The sequence below is a fragment of the Ictalurus punctatus genome, chromosome 3 (genome assembly GCF_001660625.3).
Source record: "Ictalurus punctatus breed USDA103 chromosome 3, Coco_2.0, whole genome shotgun sequence".
Classification (NCBI taxonomy): Eukaryota; Metazoa; Chordata; class Actinopteri; order Siluriformes; family Ictaluridae; genus Ictalurus; species Ictalurus punctatus.
In genome coordinates this window covers 10,361,908-10,380,173 of record NC_030418.2, presented here as the reverse complement: position 1 = coordinate 10,380,173, position 18,266 = coordinate 10,361,908, and the positions used below count along the sequence as shown (strand labels likewise).

Here is an 18,266-nt window from a genome sequence, read left to right as displayed (position 1 = left end):
TGTCTGGTTGTGATCATAATAAAAGGCAACGTGAAAGGTGACTTAATTCCCAATGAGATTTTTCTATGTTCTCTATGACCTTTCTACAGTATATGCCATTAAGTCCTAGTGTCCAGCCATCATCACAGCACGGGAGAGGAAATCTCGTTCATCAGATGTGCGATGTACGTCTAGACAATCTGATAACAAACTACACACACAACATTTATGTTGAGAGAATTCAGATTGATCTTTGTTCCCAAATAACATTGGATCAGATCCATAGTTTACAGCATCTGTCCCACACGTATTTAATCTGTATTACGAGTACTGAACAAGTTAGAGGAGGAGAAAATGTAGATTTATTGTTCATTGGAACTTTATTGTTTATTTAGATCTGTCTTGATTCATTTTCATATTCAAATTTTAAAAAAATACATTTTATTATTACATCATAAAAAGTCTAATATCTATTAAATGTCATATCTATTTAAATACTTATTAAGATTACTGTGCTAGTAAGTGTTCCTTACCAGCTCCTGACTATGGCTATCACAGATAGTTGTGTGTTCATGTAATTTTGTGTAGATCCATGTTGTAGAATTGCGTTTGTTGTCTATGAATGTGATTAATCTCTTATAGGATGCAATAGGGTGTGTTAATTAACCACTAATAAAGTGTTTTAGTTTACTGATTTTCATTCACTCAGCTCAAAAAGGTCATTCCTTATGATATCTGTATTACTACTTTCCACAACGTGTCTTTATCTCCACCACCTTTGAAACAAAGTGATGCACATGTATTGCCTAACCCTATTGTTACTGAGTGTACCTATTCCTTGTGGACAGACTGAACTGCAGGAAAGAACTGTTAACGAGATGAGGTTATGGTCTGAATTACCAAGTGGGGTGGTGTAGTAACTCTGAGAGCTACAGTACATTAATGAGTTTATCTATATTTACTCAAACCCTATACAGGAATAGTAAATTGGTGTATGATTTTATGAAAAGAAAAGTAGGTTCTGTGTGCATAAGAAACAGAGAAAGACCATTTTCTGAAAAGAGTCGCATGGTGAAAATCCATGTGAGTGTACCTATTCCTTGTGGACAGACTGAACTGCAGGAAAGAACTGTTAACGAGATGAGGTTATGGTCTGAATTACCAAGCTGGGGTAGTGTAGTAACTCTGAGAGCTACAGTACATTAATGAGTTTATCTATATTTACTCAAACCCTACACGGGAATAGTAAATTGGTGTATGATTTTATGAAAAGAAAAGTAGGTTCTGTGTGCATAAGAAACAGAGAAAGACCATTTTCTGAAAAGAGTCGCATGGTGAAAATCCATGTTCCTACATTCATACGTTATGTTATGTTACGTTATGTATTTTTTAAAAATTTGAATATGAAAATGAATCAAGACAGATCTAAATAAACAATAAAGTTCCAATGAACATTTTCTCCTCCTCTAACTTGTTCAGTACTCGTAATACAGATTAAATACGTGTGGGACAGATGCTGTAAACTATGGATCTGATCCAATGTTATTTGGGAACAAAGATCAATCTGAATTCTCTCAACATAAATGTTGTGTGTGTAGTTTGTTATCAGATTGTCTAGACGTACATCGCACATCTGATGAACGAGATTTCCTCTCCCGTGCTGTAATGATGGCTGGACACTAGGACTTAATGGCATATACTGTAGAAAGGTCATAGAGAACATAGAAAAATCTCATTGGGAATTAAGTCACCTTTCACGTTGCCTTTTATTATGATCACAACCAGACAGTTATATTGTTTCTGAGTTTAATAATAAGATTAATGTTTAGACTTTTTTTTTTGATGCTGCAGAAGCAAAAATCTAAGTAACCCTTAACCTTCAGACTGATGATTTGCAATGTCTGAACACGATGCTTGAAAAGAAAAATGTATAACGAACTTGAAAAGGTGGAAAGGGGTTCTATGAATTAGTAAATGGGTATCTCTCTCTCTTTATATCGCCATTACAGCAGTGTTTAAACAGATACATAGCAGACAAATATACATATAGACAGTTTTATTTTGTACACGTATACCAACTTAATCTTCACCTATCATCGTTCCCTGTTAATGAAATCTGTCAATACCTAATAAAACAGTTTAAGTCACTAACCAAAGTAAGTATACAAACTGAAGCCATGATAAAAGAACGAAAACATTGAACCTTTCTCAAAGAAATTCCTAAATCCTCTGACCAAGTATATGGCTGTACCATCTGTCTATTAAATAAATGCCGGTCCTTCATGCTGAAAAAGAAGGATCCGAATATAATACCGGTAGTTTGGCACTGTGACTCAAAAAGTTGTTTTATATCTGACATCTGAAAGCTAACTACTGTTCCCCAACTGCCATACAATACTGGTGATGCTCTTACAGTTAAGAGGGCTGAACGGCAGACCTTGTTAAATAATATTTTATGTTTCTTCCTCATAATGTGTTATATTTTATAAATATATTCTAATACATTTTATATTACTTTATGCCTTTTCTTATACGTTGAAATGGGATAAGAGGGGATCGATGCTGGTGCGAAGGTGATCCTGCACAAGGACACGTCTTTGTAACTGTAAGGGACGAGTCAACGTAATCCTTCACATGGTATTCATAAGGTGCCATAGGTTTCTGCTTCTCTATGGGTCATGCTGAAGTTTGAACAAAATGGATTGACTTAATATCCGCTGCAGTAGTGCACAAGTCATTTCTTCCTAATTTTTTATTAACTTTTATCGTATACCTAATTGCAATAAAAGTTATTTGCCAGATTCAGATGCTCCTAAACAAATTATTATAAAGTATGAGTTGGTAACTGATCAACAAAGACTGTACTATCATTTCTAATATAATGCATTAAATATGGACCACTATTTTCACTGAAATATTTCAGAGATTTTTTTTTTTCACTAGTTTACACTAAATGTCTAATATTCTGTTCTGTTGGAAATATGCCTGAACTGTAATCCTGCCCTCCCCCGAACCCCCAGATCAGGAGTGGGTAAAGACAGACTGGTGATCTGATCTATATTATATATACGTGTACCATAGATAACGCCTCTCTGAACGCCATGGTGGGACGTTCCCGAGCTGAAGTACTGTACAAGTCCTAAGCATTAGATCACCCCAATTACTCTTGTATACTCTTTCCATTCCATCGTGATCTTTGCCTGACGAAGCCATACACAAAACATATTTGACATTTGGGGCCTAATTCTAAAATCACCACATACCAAATGCACAACCGTTTTGTCTTGCTACCATCACAAAATTAAAATGTTTAAACCTTAAGTAACGTAGTCACGGAGGGTGTATATATTTTTCACACTACATGAAGTTTGGGGATCCTTATAGACTGTGGAACAGAAATGCACTCAGTGTGTCTCCGCCGTTTTATTTTATATTGGAGTACAACCATTTTTCTTTTTTACCATTAAGGATGAAACACTTGTTTCTTTTAAAACATCATCTTTAAATGTTTTTCTACCTCCTAACTAAAACCTCGGACTTAAGACACGATCTTTGGAGTTGTTGACGCCCTGCTCAGGGTTAAACAACAACGTCTTTACATTACCTTCATTAATAAATTGTCAAACTAACCTCTTGGTTTATTTATTTATTTATTTTTTTGGAGCAAAAGTCAGGTCCTCTCTCATTTCAACAGGTCCTCTTGTTGGTGAATACACAGCAATCTTCTAAGGGTATTAGGATTTCTCAGAGCAGACATTGTAACAGATAGTTGCAGAGTTTCTTCTGTGTTTTAACTACGACGTCTTAACCATTATTTTAACACTGAGACACACGACTCCCTTTAATTCGTTAACAAACACATTTGTAAGAATTCTGGTCAGCAAAACCCCCGAAAGAACACCTGTGTCTCTCTCTCACACACCCACCCCCGCACACCCACATGGTCACCAGAGGTCATAAATGTACTGCTGGGACATGGGATGTCAAAGCATAGACAAAAGCTTATGTATTTAGCGATAGTTCTGTGTAAGTATCCTCGTTGACGAACCATTTTCTGAAATCTTCTTTATAGTTTAAACAAAATGCACGACTCTTTTAAAACACCGTCTTTAAAAAAGGTTTTTTCACCCTTAAAATAACCTGGTTAGAAGGTAGGATACAGTGAGGGAAAAAAGTATTTGATATTTGCTGATTTTGTATGTTTGCCCACTGACAAAGAAATGATCAGTCTATAATTTTAATGGTAGATTTATTTGAACAGTGAGAGACAGAATAACAACAAAAAAATCCAGAAAAACGCATGTCAAAAATTTTATAAATTAATTTGCATTTTAATGAGGGAAATAAGTATTTGACCCCTCTGCAAAACATGACTTAGTACTTGGTTTAAAAACCCTTGTTGGCAATCACAGAGGTGAGACGTTTCTTGTAGTTGGCCACCAGGTTTGCACACATCTCAGGAGCGATTTTGTCCCACTCCTCTTTGCAGATCTTCTCCAAATCATTAAGGTTTCGAGGCTGACGTTTGGCAACTCGAACCTTCAGCTCCCTCCACAGATTTTCTATGGGATTAAGGTCTGGAGACTGCCTAGGTCACTCCAGGACCTTAATGTGCTTCTTCTTGAGCCACTCCTTTGTTGCCTTGGCCATGTGTTTTGGGTCATTGTCATGCTGGAATATCCATCCACAACCCATTTTCAATGCCCTGTGTGAGGGAAGGAGGTTTTCACCCAAGATTTGACGGTACATGGCCCCGTCCATCGTCCCTTTGATGCGGTGAAGTTGTCCTGTCCCCTTAGCAGAAAAAAAACCCCAAAGCATAATGTTTCCACCTCCATGTTTGACGGTGGGGATGGTGTTCCAGGGGTCATAGGCAGCATTCCTCCTCCTCCAAACACGGCGAGTTGAGTTGATGCCAAAGAGCTCCATTTTGGTCTCATCTGACCTCAACACTTTCACCCAGTTGTCCTCTGAATCATTCAGATGTTCATTGGCAAACTTCAGACGGGCATGTATATGTGCTTTCTTGAGCAGCGGACCTTGTGAGCGCTGCAGGATTTCAGTCCTTCACGGCATAGTGTGTTACCAATTGTTTTCTTGGTGACTATGGTCCCAGCTGCCTTGAGATCATTGACAAGATCCTCCCGTGTAGTTCTGGGCTGATTCCTCACTGTTCTCATGATCATTGCAACTCCACGAGGTGAGATCTTGCATGGAGCCCCAGGCCGAGGGAGATTGACAGTTCTTTTGTGCTTCTTCCATTTGCGAATAATCGCACCAACTGTTGTCCCCTTCTCACCAAGCTGCTTGGCAATGGTCTTGTAGCCCATTCCAGACTTGTGTAGGTCTACAGTCTTGTCCCTGACATCCTTGGAGAGCTCTTTGGTCTTGGCCATGGTGGAGAGTTTGGAATCTGATTGATTGATTGCTTCTGTGGACAGGTGTCTTTTATACAGGTAACAAACTGATATTAGGAGCACTCCCTTTAAGAGTGTGCTCCTAATCTCAGCTCGTTACCTGTATAAAAGACACCTGGGAGCCAGAAATCTTTCTGATTGAGAGGGGGTCAAATACTTTTTTCCCTCATTAAAATGCAAATTAATTTATAAAATTTTTGACATGCGTTTTTCTGGATTTTTTTGTTGTTATTCTGTCTCTCACTGTTCAAATACAACTACCATTAAAATTATAGACTGATCATTTCTTTGTCAATGGGCAAACGTACAAAATCAGCAGGGGATCAAATACTTTTTTCCCTCACTGTATGTAATACATATTTTCATTTTCTTCAGACATATTGTCACTTCAGTCTCCACAACGAATAACACCGATGGTTTTGACCTTTCTTTCAGTAAAAGAGAACAACGACATCATACAGTGTTGAAGGACTGTAGAAATGTTTTACACATCACAGTGTTTTTCTCAACAACGTAGCCAATAAATAGTTCAATTATTTCACGAACCTCAGTCTGTTCATTTCTTGACAGAAGGATTACACATAGATCATACACATACACATGCATAACATGTCCAAAATTCTAATACATCTACCACATTCAGTCACCAGGTCTAGTATTTTCTGATAGATTAGTTACACAAACTGATAATTACCACAGAAGTAATTTCAGAAACAAAGATTCACTTAAACCACAAATGTACACATTGGTAGGGATCGTTAAACCCTGAAACACACGACTTGTCCCTTAATTCATTAACATAAACACACTGTAAGCATTCTGGTCAGCAAACCCCCAAGAAACACATGACTCTCTCTCTCTAACACACCCACACACACGCAGGCACACCCACACACCCACATACACACACACTTCAGACACTGTCACCAGAGCTCATAAATGTAAAATTTACACTATCTACAGAACTGTCACCCCGGGAAAACATATGTGTAGGACAGTGTGTATAGGCCTACAAGACATCGCCCCGGAAAATGTGTCTTCTAGTTTAAACAAAACTCTCGATTCTTTTAAGCAGCACTTTAAACATTTTACATCCTAAAGGGTTAGGTTTAGAAGGCATGTTATACGCGCGTTTCTTATAAAACACCGTCTTTAAAACGTTTACCTCCTAAAGGGACGTATTTAGAAGGTATGTAAAAACTTTTTTTTTCTTTTTTTTACATTTCTTCGGGTATATCAATGTTTTAGAGTATTTATTTCAGTAAATTTTTATTCAAAGTCATGCCATTTTCTCAAAAGTGCAATCAATAAAGTTTATTTTATTTCACAAGCTTACATTCTGCTCATTTATGTTCACATTCAACCATCATGTATTTTCTAATAGTGGAGCTATTCAGAACAAAACCCCCACAATCTAAATTTAATGTGTGGTTGCAAGATAAAAATTCTAATTTATTGAATTAATTAAATATTTAAAGTTGTACACATTATTTTGATGAGTTGTGTTGACATAATAATGTTGATAATTACATCAACTTAATATTGTGTGTAATTTCTGAATTAATTGATTTAAAACAAAATTTACGTTGTAGTACATTTACATTTATTCATTTAACAGAGTGTTAGAGGACCTGTAGACTGAACAAATACTAAGGACATTACAATGTGAGTATCATTTCACTTACAATTAAATTCCACTAAAGCAATGAATTGGGGGTATGTTCTCAATAGTGATATGACCAATAGTGGACTCGTGTATAGGCTACACCTGCTAATACATTTGATGTACTATTTTGCACTACTACACGTAGCTAATGCTAGTCATATTTAGCTGTGTAATTTGAATATCTACTCTTTAGTTTACCGTAGCAGTGGATAAGAAGGAAAAAGTTTCATTTGACAAATCTGCTCATCTAGAGAGGGCTTTTCATTTGTGCTATAGGAAAGATAAGCATGATTACATTTCTGCTTATTCATGTAAACCTGAACTACATTGTGTAATCTAATTTCATGTATTGATACATTTTTTTATTTTATTTTTTAAAATCTTTTGTCATTCGCACACGTAGCCTTCTAGCTCCACAGCCTTTGGACTGGATAGTTCTATGAGAGAGATCAAAGTAGTAGACACAGAGTGTTTATTTTTTTATCTATATTGCTCATTTCATTCAGTGCTTTAACGTCTATAAATCCTGCAGAGATACGTATGAGATTTGTAATGTAAATCACACTGGATTTTACTTGATATTGTTATAAAACTTAAAGGCAGTCATTTTTTCTGGTTTAAAAGACTGCATTCTACTGCAGACAATCTATATGGAGAAACATAATTTTAAAAATGATTGTCAACTTAACAGCTTGTGTTCATAATTATGGTCATTTAGTACATAACACTTAAATTCCTTTTAAATAATGTGAAAATAAAGTGTGTTTGTGTGTGTCATATTTTTGTTTGGATGTCTGTGTGTAATACACATGGCCATTCCATGTATAGTAACATTTGTGTCAGGAATGGATGGGATCCCGATTTAACATAACTAGTAACGTTTGTGTCAGGAATAGATGGGAACCCGATTTAACATAAATATATATATTTTTATGACCTACCACAGAGTGTTATAAAGAACATGTGTGCAACGTGTGTGGGTGGAAAACATATGGCCATACCCGGTATGGTAACGTTTGTGTCACGAATGGATGTGATGCAGATTTAACATAACTATATATATTTTTATGACCTACCTCAGAGTGTTAGAAAAACATGTGTGTGCAACTTGTGTGGGTGGAAAACATATGGCGGTACCACGTATGGTAACGTTTGTGTCACGAACAGATGTGATCCAGATTTAACATAACTATATATATATATTATGACCTACCACAGAGTGTTAGAAAGACCATGTGTGCAACGTGTGTGGGGTGGAAAACATATGGCCGTACCAGGTATGGTAATGTGTCACAAATCGTGACGGAGCAGAGATAAGGCGGATGCAAGTGCAGGACAACAGTTGTTTATTTGTAGAGACAGGCAGGCAGACAAATCCAAAACGTGATCCAAAACGTAATCCATAAACATGCAGGAGGTCAGGCGATTGGCAAACAGGCATACACGGGGCTAGGCAGGAATCTAGGTCGATAACCAAAACAAGACACGAACTAGAACGAGGGACTGGAAGCGGAGAATCCAGCACGAACTGACTATGACTATGACTATGACGCGAACTAAACTAACGCTAAACATTTACTTACTTCTTACGATTTATTAATCTTCCGCGTTGTGTGCTGGGAAGCGCGCGGTATATATGCGGACCTGATTAGCGTGTAAACTGCTATCAGCTGGGAGCAATACAGACCCACGTGAATTCCCAGCCATTGACGGAACAGGGAGGAGACATGACAAACATAAACAAAACACACGTGTCCCAATGTCACTACGGCCAACAGCGGAAAAGTCATCCATTCGTGACACAAACGTTATGTCACGATTCCCCCTTGAAGCATCGTGCTCTAAGCACGAATACGCGAGCACGATGCTTCAAGGGGGAATCGTGACATAATGTTTGTGTCACGAATGGATGTGATCCAGATTTAACATAACTATATATATTTTTATGACCTACCACAGAGTGTTAGAAAGACCATGTGTGCAACGTGTGTGGGGTGGAAAACATATGGCCGTACCAGGTATGGTAATGTTTGTGTCACGAATGGATGTGATCCAGATTTAACATAACTATATATATTTTTATTATCATGACCTTTGATCTAGATATAGAGAGTTAGAATGTGTATCTTTTTGACCTTTGACCTATACCTGTCAAAACTAAGATTACAATATATACAAAGTATCTCTCTCTCTCAAGAAATCCACAAATATAAAGAATTCACAACATTAAAGTCCATAAATAAAGTTATGTGTAATAAAGTTGAAAGACACAGGGGAAAATGGATTGAACAATCTAAGAAAAAGCTGTTTTCCAAGGCAAGGTAAGGCAAGGAACCAGCTGAAATCAGTAAGTAATTAGAAAGTAATTATACCTCATATCTTTGCAAATTAATATCAGCTGGGTTAGTACATTGATGGTCTATAAAAAGGCCTTTCGATACCAAGGTGTTACACAAGAAACATCTCATGATGGGTTAAGGCAAAGAGCTCTCCCAAGACCTTCACGACCTTATTGTTGCAAAACATATTGATGGAATTGGATACAGACGTATTTCAAAACTTCTGAGTCATCCAGGAAGCACCATTGGGGCCATTATCCAGTGGAAGTGGAAGCAATATCACCCCGTCATCAACCGGCCACACACAGGAGCTATTTGCAAGATTTCTGACCAGGGAGTCAGAAGAGTAGCCCAAGAGTCAAAGACCACTCAGAAAGAGCTCCAGAAACACTTGGAGGCAATGCACTCTACCGCCATGGCCTCTATGCATGCTCACCCTGCATGATTCCATTACTAAAGAAAAGGTATGTTGAAGCATGTTTAAAGTTTGCTACAACTCATTTGGACGAGCCTATGAAATACTGGGAGAGTGTAGTCTAGTCAGATGAGAGTAAAGTTGACATTTTTGGCTGTCATACTACACATCATGTTTGGAGAAGAAATGGCATTGCACTTCACCCTAAAAACACTATACCAACAGTGAAGTTTGGAAGTGGAAGCATTGTGGTGTGGGGCTGTTTTTCATCGCACTGTACTGGCAGATTTCATATAATTAAAGGAACGATGAATGGAGCCCTTTACTGGAGTATTCTTGAGAAGCATCTGATGCCATCCACCAGGATGATGAAGACGAGACGTGGGTGGACCTTCCAGCAGGACAACAATCGGAAGCATACAGCAAAGGAAACTCTCAATTGGTTTCAGAGAAAAAAATCAATGTGTTAGTATGGCCCAGTCAATCACCTGACTTGAATCCAATTGAACAAGATTTAAAGACGAAGACAAATGTTTAGAAGAATGGACCAAAATCACATCTGAAGACTGCAGCCCATTAATTTCTTCATACAGGAAGCGTCTTTAAGCTGTCATTACAAACAAAGGCTTCTCCACTAAGTATTAAATAAATTTTAGCGTGTTCAATACTTTTTTCTTGTGTCATTCCTCTTTATTACACATAACTTCATTTATGAACTTCAATGTTTGCATTTCTTTATATTTCTGGATTTCTTGAGTTAATACCAAAGTCTGGTGAAAATTTCATATGAATAACCTATATTTTATATATGTCTTTCAGTAAATATATTTACTGAAAAAAAATGTTGATGCATTCAATATTTATTTCCTCCACTGTATTTTCCAATCAACATACTTTTGTAGCTTACTCTATTGGTTCTGGGAGGTCAAGACAGTCAGCTGTGGTTACAAGCTCACCCTCCTCTTCACTATTTTCAGGTGCAACACCTCCATGTATTCTCTACCAATAAGAAGAGAGCATGCACAAATGTAAAAATGTACAAATTTCATGCTCCCAAGCACATAAAGAAAATATTTTATAAACCAAACAAACCTGTAACACCGATTCTCTGTCCCAACATCGTCTGAAGTACCTGGATGGTTGTCCTCTGAATCTGACAGCATTATCTGAAAACAGAAATCTGGTTTTATCAAGAGCTGTAATTTTATATAGAACGTTATAACTCAGCTAGGTGTGCATTAAACTACAAAACCAGTTCCAAAAAAAGTTGGGACACTGTCTAAAATGTAAATAAAAACAGTATGCAATGATCTGCAAATCTCATAAACCCATATGTTATTCACAATAGAACATAACACACATATCAAATGTTTTTTGTTGCTGCTGTCCCAACTTTTTCGAGACATGTTGCTGCCATCAAATTCAAAATTACCTTATTTATTTCTTAGAATGGTACATTTTCTCAGTTTAAACATTTGATATGTTTTCTTTGTTCTACTGTGAATAACATGGGTTTATGAGATTCGCAAATCATTGCATGCTGTTTTTATTTACATTTTACACACCGTCCCAACTTTTTTTTGGAATTGGGGTTGTAGTTTAATGTACAACATTGAGGAGAAGAACAACTCAACTTGTCTACAGTGTTATAGTTATAAAAATAAATAAATAAAAAAAAATCATCACACAGATACTATTACATTGTGGCTAGCAATTTTTATGACATTTTGTATAATGCCTTACTTATATAGTGCCTTACTTACTAGCACAACAATGCAAGCACAACAGTAGGATCCAGGGTTCATATCCAGGTCATGTTAGTCAGACTAATGGGTTCAAACCACTGTTAGCACTAACCTTTACTACACTTCCTTGAGATGGTTCCACAGTACAATCACTAAACAGCACACAAACAAGATAGACTTAAGATAGAAAATGTGAGCAGTTGTAATCAGATGTTTAATAGCACTGTATATTTAGATTTGATAAACAATATCCTGTTTGTTTTGCATTTATGGTGATCATGAACCATACCATTAACACACCTTACTTTTTATTATTCACACATTTTTTCTGGTGTGCTTGCATGCTGAGGTGCTATTGGATAAAACAAAAAAAACATAATAATCAGTTATTTTTATATTATACAGTATCTCACAAACGTGAGTACACCCCTCACATTTTTATAAATATTTGTTTATATCTTTTCATGTGACAACACTGAAGAAATAACACTTTGCTACAATGTAAAGTAGTGAGTGTACAGCTTGTGTAACAGTGTAAACTTCTTGTCCCCTCAAAATAACTCAACACACAGCCATTAATGTCTAAACCGCTGGCAACAAAAGTGAGTACACCCCTAAGTGAAAATGTCCAAATTGGGCACAATTAGCCATTTTCCCTCCCCGGTGTCATGTGACTTGTTAGTGTTACAAGGTCTCAGGTGTGAATGGGGAGCAGGTGTGTTAAATTTGGTGGCATCGCTCTCACACTCCCTCATACTGGTCAGTGGAAGTTCAACATGGCACCTCATGGCAAAGAACTCTATGACAATCTGAAAAAAAGAATTGTTGCTCTACATAAATATGGCCTAGGCTATAAAAAGATTGCCAAGGCCCTGACACTGAGCTGCAGCACGGTGGCCAAGACCATACAGTGGTTTAACAGGACAGGTTCCACTCAGAACAGGCCTTGCCATGGTCAACCAAAGAAGTCGAGTGCATGTGCTCATCATATCCAGAGGTTGTCTTTGGGAAATAGACATATGAGTGCTGCCAGCATTGCTGCAGAGGTTGAAGGGGTGGGGGGTCAGCCTGTCAATGCTCAGACCATACGTCGCACACTGCATCAAATTGGTCTGCAAGGCTGTCGTCCCAGAAGGAAGCCTCTTCTAAAGATGATGCACAAGAAAGCCCGCAAACAGTTTGCTGAAGACGAGCAGACTAAGGACATGGATTACTGCAACCATGTCCTGTAGTCTGATGAGACCAAGATAAACTTTGGTTCAGATGGTGTCAAGCGTGTGTGGCAGCAACCAGGTGAGGAGTATAAAGACAAGTGTGTCTTGCCTACAGTCAAGCATGGTGGTGGGAGTGTCATGGTCTGGGGCTGCATGAGTGCTGCCAGCACTGGGAGCTACAGTTCATTGAGGGAACCATGAATGATAACACGTACTGTGATATACTGAAGAAGAGCATGATCCCCTCCCTTCGGAGACTGGGCCGCAGGGAAGTATTCAAGCATTATAACGACCCAAAACACACCTCCAAGACGACCACTGCCTTGCTAATGAAGCTGAGGGTGAAGGTGATGAACTGGCCAAGCATGTCTCCAGACCTAAACCCTATTGAGTATCTGTGGGGCATTCTCAAATGGAAGGTGGAGGAACACAAGGTCTCTAACATCCACCAGTTCCGTGATGTCGTCATGGAGGAGTGGAAGAGGACTCCAGTGGCAACCTGTGAAGCGCTGGTGAACTCCATGCTCCAGCAGTGCTGGAAAATAGTTATAGCCACACAAAATATTGACACTTTGGGCTCAATTTGGACATTTTTACTTAAGGGTGTACTCACTTTTGTTGCCAGCGGTTTAGACATTAATGGATGTGTGTTACCTGCGTGAAGTTGGCCCCCCCACCAACGCAAAATTTCAGCAAAATAGTCTCAATCGTATCCTCGGTGTGAGCACCCTTTTAGAGTCGAACTGCCAAAAACTTTTTCAAGACAAATCATATCATCATTTGTTCAATAAACAATTCTCTTTACTTCATTCACTGGTCTCTCATGATTGAACTTTTCATTTATTTTCAAGGAGAATAAACTGTTACATTTCACTCCCACTGCTAGGTGTGACACTTCTGTTCATGATGCTCTTGTGGAAATTAGTGTTGTTTGTCGACTTTTCCTATACTCAGTTACTAAATCAAAATTCTGGCCAGTGTAAGTACAATTTAACACTGTCAGTTACAATATTATTAGTTAGCTTTAATTATAATGGTAAAACATTCAAAGAGCTAAGATTGTCAATGTTTATTGAACAGAAAACTCATTGCTAATACTAATATGGCTAATGAGCTATGAAATGCTAATTACAGCTGCACATGGTACCCATGTTAGTTTTTTGAATAATTTTTTGAATTACCATATTGGTCCTAATATAAGATATAATATCCTTATATATTATTACTATATTTTCATCGTATTCTGGCAAATACAGTAATACATGAAAACAAGTTTATAGTGTATATGACATTTTTTGCATCAGGATTATTTCAGTGGGTAATTATGTTTTGCTTATGCCAGATGCCCAAGAAAGCAGCGGTCGACAAGGATTCAATTTTCACAGTCCTCTGTTCATCAAAAGAGGCCATAGTCCAAAATCGCAACATAGCTACTCCTAATCAGAGCATCTGACAGAGCTTAGTGAGCAGCTAGAAAACAAGATCACTGCAAAGGCTCTATATACTTTTGTTAAATTGAACAGACACAACATCTGAACTGCTTTAGGGTTTATTTATGAAAGTGATCATGAAACAAGTGGCAGTAGTGATGACACTGATTTTGAGCCAGGGTCCCTTTCCCCAAGACCAAAAGATTTCTGGACTTTTGATCTTCAAGTTCCATTTCAGAAATGGACTGAATTCATGCCCGAAACAGTTCAATACAAAAACAAGTTCTCTAAAACACAAAAAAGGGAATATACAATTTTGAAGCCTGGCATCTGGACATATGTGATAAATCATCACAAGTGAAAAGCCCCTGCACATTTGTCTTTATAAGAGCCAAGTTCTACCCATTAGTAACAGAGAAATTCATAGAAATCAGAGGCAATTGTAAGGAAAGTCATGGCCACATTCACATAAAATGTGACAGAGAGCCTGAAATGAACAGCCCAATGGTGCTCAATTGTGTAATTAAAAACACTGACGACTACCTGCACACTGGATGTTCGAAGCGTCTGATGTCTGGTAACTTGCATGTGCAGACAGCCAAGGAACTTTGTGAGGGTAGAATGGAACCCCATGTATGGAGGGCATCAAAGGCAACAAAGCTGATGGATTTTGGAGATCCTGAACCAAGCCATCTTCCTAATTTGGCCACCCTGCACAAAGCAAAGCAAGAGAGAAATGACTTAGAATTAGGTGACAAGGATCCTATTTTGTTACTGCAGATGTTAAATATAGTGCACCTCACAGTGGTAGCATTAAAGACATTGGACTGGACAAATTCTTCTGTCACTACTGGAGTCAAACACAAATGTTTATGTACAAGTCATTATCAAAAACTGACTGTCTACTAACCCCACTGTGAGTTTTGATGCAACTGGCTCAGTGGTGAGGAAACTACAGAAACCAAATGGCATGTCTGGCCATATCTTCTTATATCAGGGTGTTCTGGCAGGGGATGAGAGTTCAAGTGTCCCAGTGGTGCAAATGCTGTCAGAGAGACACGATGTTAATGCAATAACACATTGGCTGACAGAATGGATACGTGCAGGTGCACCAATTCCAAAAGAGGTTGTGAGTGACTTTTCTCTGGCTTTGCTTGGAGCGCTGGTCAAGGCTTTTACTGCTCATTCTGATCTGAAGACCTACATCAATGAGTCTTGTGGTGTCTTACTCGGTAAAGTGTCAGCAAAAGTGCCACCTTGTTTGTTCAGGTTGATGTTGCACACTGCATCAAGATGGTCTGCCAGTGGGACTGCTTGAAGAAAAAAATCACATCACATTAAAGATTTCTTTGTGAGGTCAATGGCACAGCTTCTCAAGTCACAATCCATGGACAATGCAAGAGAGCTACTACGCAGTATTACTGTTGTGGCTCTCAGCAAAGCAGAGGGCAATGATAGCTCTGGAGCCCCCCTTATATCAGAAAGATGCAAGAAATACCTGAAAGCCAGAATTGCAGAAGAGTGTGTAATCATTCCAGATGTAGAGTGTGAGGACCTGGAAGAAGTGCATCCATTTGACCAAACACAGACTGACCTACGGCAGTGGGTGACAGACATATGTGAGGAGAGCAGGTCACTTGCCCTGGCTAATGGTGATCATGATAATATGCACTTCCTCCCTGAGATTATTCCCAATATAATCTGGCTTGCAAATTACTTACCACTCTGGACAGGGGTAATGATCCCTCACTTCCGAAGCACCAACATCACTGCAAGTTCAGCCAATGTTGAAGCAGAGTTCAAAAACATCAAACGTGGGCTCTTCAAGCATGAAAACTTGCCTATTCGGGTGGATCAATTCATTGCTCGACATTTGTCCTTCATTGAGGGTAATATGTGAATTTATTCTGCAAAACAAAAAGGTGAAGAAGGTGAAGAAGATGCTGCTGTTGCAACAGTGATCATCACAGGAGCCAATCCAATACCCACCACAACTTGCTGTGAAGACGGAAAAGCAGAAATGGATGCTTCCTGTTCTGGGAAGTCTGACACTGTCACAAACATCCATCTGTTGTGGATAAAAATGACATGAAATAAACATGAGGGAGACCTAGTATGAGTAATATGTAATTTTATTGAAAATTCACAGGACTGGTAGGTGCGTAATCTTGAGGAGAGTGGTAGGGGGAAGAAAATGGGGTGTGAAAATCGGGTGTGCATCAGCCGTGAGATGCGCGAGCTGATAGTGAGTGTTCAGGTCCAAATCCAGCCCCTCCTGTAAAGAAGAGAAGGGAAAATGACGATGGGCACCTAGACACACAGAAGCGGTATAAGGCGAATATTGACAAATTGGATTCACACTTTAAGATCTTTTAAGAGTAACACACTATGGTCTATTAGTCAAAAAGAAGTATTAGAGCTGAGGAGTGCAAACACACACACACACACTCTCGTACAGTCAAGGGCGGGCATGTAGACATAACACACACAGACACACTCTCTGTCTCTCTCTCTCACACACATAACATTATAACTTTATAAGAATAATAAAAAGGAGTATTAAGATATTATAAGGGTAATATCTTATAATAATAGAAAACTCTTTATAAAATAAAGAGTAGTAGGATATGTAGAACAGTAGAAGGGTAATATAATGATATTATGAAGTAGGAAGTACAGTAAACCATTTTGCAAGCAGTATAACTATATATAAAATAGAGATATAGAGCAAATATGAAAATAAATTATGAACCAGAAATACAGAAAAATGTAACTTACTCATAATTCAGATGGTGAAGATTCTTGTCTCGCAAGGAAGGCCTTAATTTTAAGAGAAAACCATGAGGAGCCATTTATAAGGGTAGCTGAGTCAAGCTGCCCCTGCGAGATAATAGTGAGACCAAGGTCTCTCTAAATTGTTTTGTCTCTCTACCACTTTCGATCCTAATGGTATCCAGAAAGTCCTCTTTCAAAACATAATGGTAAATTTGATAAGCCTCTTTCAAAACATAATGGTAATGTAGATGAGCTCTTTTTTTAACCCTATTGGTATTGATATCATAGTCTTTCTGAAATATATTGGTTATCTACTGTGTAAATACAGTATAAATACTGGAGCTTGAGCTCCAGGTGTCAGATCACTTCTGAGAATTCTCATGGGTGTGGATCTCGTGTGGTGGAAGGAAACCAATAAATCTGGACCCTTGCTTCTTCTCACTCATGGCTGGTGTCTTTTTTTCTATCTCCAACTGGGTTTACAGATGTGAGTATTTGCTTCTATGTTGAATTTTAAGTGTTTTTGGGTAATAGGCTAAATTTGGGCCGGTTCTGTTGTGTCTCTTTTTTAAAACTTCGAGATTTTTTCCACATGAACTTCAGAACGCCATATTTTAAATGCTGTACGGACATAACATTAAGACATATATCCATGAATTGACTTTCTAGTACTTGTGCAGCTCCTGTTGTACTTCCTGTGTATTTTAATTGACAGATGTATCTTCCAAACAACGGTAAGTAATCCATTCGCAAACTACACCTACCTTTTCCATTTTGTCGGATTTGTTAATATAATGTGTTTTCGGATTTGTTAGTTTGTTTTCTGATTTGTTAATTTGTTTTCTGATTTGTTAATGTGTTTTTGGATTTGTTAATGTGTTTTCTGATTTGTTAATGTGTTTTCTGATTTGCTAATGTGTTTTCGGATTTGTTAATGTGTTTTGCACTTCACGGCCACCGTACATTTTTCACATTACGACATAATAATATACTCTGACATGTTTAACATTTTCTGACGTAGTGATGAGTAATATAATTGTTTACATTAAAATCTATAACATGATAATAAAGTATGAAAAGGTGAAAAAGTGAGGACTGAAGTGAAGAAAGTCAGTTTTTATCAAATGTACTCTGACAATCATTTGCTCCAGTGCTCATTAAAATCTATAACATGATAATAAAGTAAGAAAAGGTGAAAAACGTGAGAACTGAAATGAAGAAAGTCAGTTTATCACATGTGCTCTGACAATCAATTGCATGAGATGCTCCAGTATGACATTTTTCAT

General features: G+C 37.9%; 1 long non-coding RNA gene across 1 annotated transcript; it reads right to left on the bottom strand.

Moving 5' to 3' along the window:
- Nucleotides 1–10,731: 10,731 nt before the first annotated feature.
- On the bottom strand, nucleotides 10,732–16,209 carry LOC124627514 (uncharacterized). The gene is made up of 9 exons (XR_006981975.2): nucleotides 15,927–16,209; nucleotides 15,704–15,799; nucleotides 15,435–15,515; nucleotides 15,116–15,250; nucleotides 14,749–14,916; nucleotides 11,862–11,913; nucleotides 11,674–11,713; nucleotides 10,909–10,982; nucleotides 10,732–10,815 (listed from the first exon to the last, which is right to left on the bottom strand). It is a non-coding gene; the product is annotated as an uncharacterized LOC124627514 (long non-coding RNA).
- Between the last annotated feature and the right edge of the window lie 2,057 nt (nucleotides 16,210–18,266).